We start from the raw sequence: 6,824 nt of genomic DNA on the forward strand, positions 1-6,824 counted from the left end.
TAGACTCTCCCACACCACTTTGAGTCTACAGTTCTGCCTCTTCATTCTCTCTCTCTCTCTCTCTCTCTCTCTCTCTCTCTCTCTCTCTCTCTCTCTCTCTCTCTCTTTCTCTCTCTCTCTCTCTCTTTCTCTCCCTCTCCTCTCTCCCTCTCCCTCTCCCCCCTCTCTCTTTCTGTCTTTCTCTTTCTGTTTGTCTTTCTCTTTCTCTTGTTTCTTTACTACTTCCTTGCTCCTTTCATGGTAATGAGGGTCCATGAATATCTAAAGTCATCTCAGGATTGACTCGGTAGTGCTATACCCTGTACCCATGCACTGTGGCTCTGAGCAGTGATCATCTCAGCTTCCCAAAGCCTGCATAGTGGGAGAAGGGTGTTGATCTCGGGGTAACTTCCTTGTCTGGGACCCAGCAAGAGACTGGTGGTCTTCTAGCTCCTGCTCCTTACCCAGGTCTGTCTGTATAGGCCCCATGCTCACACCTACCCTGGGACTGAAGTCCCAGGTGGGATTCTTCTAGTCTGACTTGTTTCATGATTGGAGCCAATCAGGACTTGTGGGAACTCCCGGGTTTGGAAGTCCTTCAGGATTGCTATTGTCATGGATTAGATACCAGTCCCGGGTCAACTCAGACTCGTTTTTTGTTTTTTGTTTTTGTTTGTTTTTGTTTTTGTTTTTCGGGGAGATAGGTTACTAAACATTCAGATGTTTACAGGTAGGAATATTGATCATAGACATAGGCTCTCTCCTCTGCGACCTTCCAATACAAATGTGACAAAGCAGCCATACCTGCAAAGCCTCTAGAAGCAGAGTGAAATTTATTATTCAAATATATTAACATTCAACAGACAAGGCTACACACACCATTTCTAATAATTTTACTGAACTTCTTCGCTCATTTTGTTTTTCTTAAATTTAACAGTGAGCATGAAGATGACCTTTAATTTCTGATCCTTCTACCCATTAAGGGCTGGGATTACAGTATTTGTCATTTAGGCTGTATTGTGCTCTTACCGATGACTTTAAACCTTCTAGAATAGAGTTTAACTAACTATCCAGCTATCAAATAGCAAGCATAAAAGTATTGGACAAGTGTGGGTGATCTTGAGTAGATGTAGCTTATCTATCATTTCTCTCATTTGAAACTATTAATGATTTGTAAACATTGTTATTAAATAAATGTCATCAAAGAATATAATTATTTTCCAAATTATAGTACTAATTTTATAGAATTAATTTGTTTAAGGCTTCTGAAATTCTTCATTCTGATATTAAAATTCACCTTTTATTGTTCTGAAAATTATTCTATAGTTTTTGGTACTTGAAGGAACTGAAAGCATTACAATTTCTTTCTAGCATAAAATTACAGAGTTTTAGGTCATTACAGTATTAGATGTTTTCTGCCAGATGAAATGACATGTTTAAGTGACTTTGTTTTTATACTGTGTTAAACGATGCATTTGATTTTAGATTATTACTTAGTGAACAATAGAATTTGTCAACAGTACTGTGTAGTGTTATATTATGTTTGTTCTAACTGTTCCCACGGGGATTGTTCTAGCCTATAATCTGAAACTTTATTCTATATAATTTTTCATCTAAAATGCTACGTATTAAAATTGCATGCACAGTATGCTAAGAGAAATATTTTCCTTTCAGTTCTAGAACTAAATCTTGTAAACACTGTATTTTAAAGAACTTATGAATATTCAAATACATACAGAGATTCTTCAAGGCTATTTCCCAGCTTTCAGGTTAATATTATATGTTTATTTTAAAAAGAAAACAAAACAAACATTATTATATTCAAAGCTTACTGAGAAGGTATAAGAAAGTAAAGTAAGTGTAAACCAAAAAAGAAACATTTATAAATATTGACTGATGTTTTCAAATAAATTTGTGACCACATGGAATTGGTGTCACTGTGCTGAAGTATAATAAATTGTTATATCTTGGCAAAACTTCCCTTTCTTTACCTGAAGTCCTGATTTACTATGAAAAAAGTCAATATTTATGACTTAAAACACTACAACGTATTTTTAACAATTTTACAACATTTTATATTTTTGTCATTATCATGCATATTTGTCCACCTATACTGATTGGTTGACATATTGCTCAATTTTTAACAGTTTACATAAAATGCATAAAGTCCTACTTTTAAGCCCAGTACTACATAATTGCATATACTAGGAGTGTGATTACAGCCTTTCAGAGTCAGTGGATCAGAAGTTCAAGGTCAACTCCATATGTTTACAAAAACACACACAAGATTATAGGTTTGTAATACCTATATTCTTGCAGATTATATATATATATATATATATATATATATATATATATATACACACATATATGTATACACATGTTTGTGTGTGATATAATTACACCTAAAAAGTGCAAAAGAGTTCAGGAAAATTGTTCAGCAAGTCTGAAACAAATTCTGTTGGATCTTAGTATAAAAGAACTAATGCCTTGGAAGACAAATGTATGAACAATTATTTTTATCACATTTCACTAACTTTCATAACCAACTTTCTCCAATTTATATTAACAGAGATGTGGCCAATGGTGGTTATGATAATGATTATATATATATATATATATATATATATATATATATATATATATATATATATATATATATATATATGAAATGTCTGTCATTAGAAACCATAGTTATTTTGAAATTTTGTATACTGTTATATAAATATCCTTTGAGATTGATGAATGTCTAATATTATAAGTTTTTGGGTATGAGAAATAATAGCTCTCCATTGCATAAGCTAGGCCTGTCATTTGTTGACCTTTCCGTTATTCTGTTCAGTCTTTTACCCTGCACATCTTGTAGGCAGGACAAAGTATGAGTCAATGGTTTTGTGGCTGGTGTCTCAATGGAGATGACACTCCCTATCCCCCACTACCAGGAGTCTTAGCTAGGATAACGCTACAGATTCTTGAGAATTTCCATTGCCCTAGGTTTCTAGTTTGTCCCAGAAATGTTCTTCACACTCTAGTAGTCTTTTTCAATATTCTCTTCTCTCTTCCCCCTATCTTATCTGCTTTGCCTCCATCTCCCTGCCCTCTCCCACCCAGTCACTGTCTCCAGCATGCTGATGTGTAGGCTCTTTCCCCTTTTCAGTGTTATTTGAGCATATCCCTTTGACACCATACCTGATAGTATTAATAATATCTGCTATAATTTCTAGCATAACTGTCATCAGAGAAGCTTCTCAAAGCCATTGATAGAAACTGATACAGACCCACAGCCAAACTTTAAGAGGAGCTTAGAGAATCCATAGAGGAGGTTGAAGGAGGATTGGATAAGACAGAGGAGTAAAAAAAATAATAAAAAAAATCTACAGAATCAACTAATCTAGGCCTATAGGAGGTCATAGAGACTGAACTGCCAACCAGAGAGCATGCATGGGCCCAAAGCAAGCCTTCTGCACATATTTGACAGTTGTGTAGTTGGCTTCTCATATAGGACACTTAAAGCAGGAACAGTGTCTCTGGCTACATTGCCTGTCTTTGGATCTCTTTCCTCTAACTGGGATACCTTGTCTAGCCTCAATAGGTGAATATTCCTAGTCTTAGTTTCACTTGGTATGTCAAGAATCTTTGATATTGATGGGAGGCCTCCCCTTTTCTGAGAAAGGAAGGAGGAGTGGATGGGGCAGAGAGAGATGAGAGAGCAAAACTGGGGGGTGAATAAGGAGGGCAAACTGCAAATGGGATGTGAATTAAACAAATAATTTAGTATATTTAAAATAATAACTCAAACCAATTCTTCATTACAGCTTTGTACGTATATAGAACATTTGCTGTGAGGATATGTGATCATACAAAAATGTTGATAGAAACTATTCATCTGTTTAGAGAGGCACTCATCGACTTAAACATTCTAATGACAAATAGCAGATAATTCCAATTAAAATTAAAGTAAGAAAAGAAAATGATACATTAATCTAAACTTGATGCATAGAAAAAAATTGTACACTGAATAAGAAATAGTTGTCCAGTATAAAGACTAAAATTGTAATGGATGCACTGTGGTGCTATACTTAGTCCTTTGCCATCCACACATAAGTACTGGCCCACAAGCACACAAAAGGAAAAGAAAATCACATACACACACTGTCAAGTAGATTTAATGGAAATACAAAGGAAAAAAACATTTGCCAAACAGTAAAAACAATCCTCTAAATTGGTGTGTGGTGCTATGGGAGAGCTGGTGATATGGATAAGCAGGTCAGAACACTTGCTACTCTTACAAAACCAAGATTGATTCTGCAGCTCTCACATGGTAGCTCATAACTTCCTGTGATTCAGTTCCAGGGAATCCTATGCCTATTTCTAATCTCTATATGCTCAAACACTCATGAAGGTATTGGAAATAAAACTCATACATATGTATGTACACAATTCCCAGGTACGGTTTTTAATTTATTTTTTTTAGCATATTCACCTTGCATCCCACTCACTGCTCTCCCCCCAGTGACTCCCTCCTACAATCTTCCCATTCACCTTCCCCTTCTAACTAATGAAAGGGATGAATGTTTTGCATTATGTTTTTATACTGATTTAGAGGATTAAAAATTGTTTTAATTTATCTCTTCTTAAATAAACTCAAACATACAAGTATAAATATGCTTATCAAATAATTAGTAGCTAGATAAAACACCTTAAAACATTTAGACAATTAAGTTCTGTACATATTCTTTATTATATATCATGTGCACTCTAAGGTATGTTGCAATGTATTCAGTTCACTTTCAAAATGTTATACTTGTCATTTAAATTATAGATTTATTTCTCTGACTATCCTTTCTATGATGGAATAGGTAGAATGAATTTTTAAGGGCAATTTGGCCTTTGCTATTTTGTTGGCTAAGTTGTGAAAGAATATAAATACTCAAAATCTTGTAAAGAAAAGGTGGCTTCTTTGTAAATCTGTTTTAAGGTTGGCTCTGTTACTTGATAACATGAATTGCACTTGGCCTTGAGACCTCTGCAAACTGAAGAGCCTGTAACTGTCAATCCATGTTGCTTGACAGCACATTTGAAAAGGAAATGTTTTCCATTCATCCCAGAAATCATATTCTTTATTTCTATATCTTTCTTTGCATTTTATATTGTTATAACACTATTTACTTCTGAAGACTTACATTTGTTGATTTACTTAGGACAAAACACCATAATTTCTAAACAATTTTATAACTATGTGCTGAACTTATATGCATTAAAGGGTAACTACACAAATTGGATGTTTGCTTTTACAAATCATTGAATTCAAGGGGTTTGTAGTACCTAGTCTAGGAAATGTATTATTTAACTAAGTGTCGTGGTATATGGCTGTAGCTATAGAACATGGTATCGGTAAAAAGATCAGAAGTTTATGTCCAGTCAAAGATTTTCCAATAGTTTGAGTTCAGTTTGTGCTATATAATTTCCATTTTGAAACAAAAAATGGAGGAAAAAGGAAAGATTTTATAGTATGTAACTGGTGGAAAATGGTATTTCCACTTGTAATGTAAGCATTGGGACCATGAAGACAGGAGGATGAGCTCAAGGCAAGTTTGTGCTAACTATTGATATTCTTTTTTTGTCTCAAGTCAAATGATATAAAACCAAAAGCATATGGTAGAAAAATTAAAAATCTCTTTAGGTGTAACATCACCTCTTCAAACAGAATGCTATGGCAGTAACAAAATACAGTGGGAAAACAAGAGATAAGAAATATGGTTAAAAGTTTATATACTTGCATTATATTGCATTGATTTTCTATTCCTCATCCTGTTTGCTGATCTTTAGTAACCCAATTTAACCTTTATGCTTCAACTTCTGTTTTATTGCCTGTTCCAGAATTTTCAACCTTTGAATGTTTACTACAGATTGGCTCATAAGTTCCTTCCCTCATAAAAATCCTTTCATCAATCATGTGGCAGAATTGAAGACAGTTAAGTTGGGCTTTCTCAGACCTCAAATATGCTAATGAAGATAGCATAAGTTTTTGAGTGATCAGTTTTTGATAGAATTTGAGCTAAGTCAATTTCTTAAATTTAAATTTTACCCCAAATCTGGTAAAGCATTAGCTATGTATATAACTATTTATGAATAAAAGACTCTGAGAAAGTTACTATCATAACTGATATTTCTTTTACCAAATCTTACAGTTTACATATCAGGCAGTTCTTCTAAGAATCTGTTGTTTTTCAGTCTCCAAGTATTATTGTGTCTAGATTTTGTCAATACTTGTAGGTTTACTGTTTTCTTTTTCAAATACTAAATTTAATTTTGCCACTATATCCCCTATTTCTTATTGTATTAGCAGCTATGATTAAATCTTATCTCCCTATGCTATCATAGATAAAATCAAATAAAAATCTTGTGAGAAACTAGGGATTCATATTTGGGCAAGGAGAAGAAAGAATAGCAAACTGTTTTTCTCAGAAATATGGAGAAACTTTAATGCAGCAACATGGTTGCTTTGGCCAGGGAGCATATACAACGTTATGATCCAGGAGAAATGCAGACACACCTGTATTGTAATATGATCTGGCTAGGAAACAGACATGCCCTTAATACACATCTATAATGCCTAACGATGATGGTATAATTAGTTTATAGAATGAAGTAGTACTGTTTGAAAGTGACATCTAATCAAGTGTTGAGTCAGAGAAAGATTTGATAAAATGAGTCAAAAATAAGATATACACAACTCAAATGAGAATCCCATAGGAAAGACTGGTTACCTAAGAGCAGTGAGAGGCAAGAAAACGTATTATGCTTGGTTGGTGGTAAGTGGGTACTACAGTTTTACTGGAATG

The 6,824-nt window shown here is 34.0% G+C and overlaps 1 non-coding gene across 1 annotated transcript; it reads right to left on the reverse strand.

Moving 5' to 3' along the window:
• Window positions 1-675: 675 nt before the first annotated feature.
• On the reverse strand, window positions 676-805 carry LOC127691769 (small nucleolar RNA SNORA17). The gene has a single exon (XR_007979358.1). It is a non-coding gene; the product is annotated as a small nucleolar RNA SNORA17 (small nucleolar RNA).
• Between the last annotated feature and the right edge of the window lie 6,019 nt (window positions 806-6,824).

This window comes from Apodemus sylvaticus, chromosome 8 (assembly GCF_947179515.1).
Source record: "Apodemus sylvaticus chromosome 8, mApoSyl1.1, whole genome shotgun sequence".
Lineage (NCBI taxonomy): Eukaryota > Metazoa > Chordata > Mammalia > Rodentia > Muridae > Apodemus > Apodemus sylvaticus.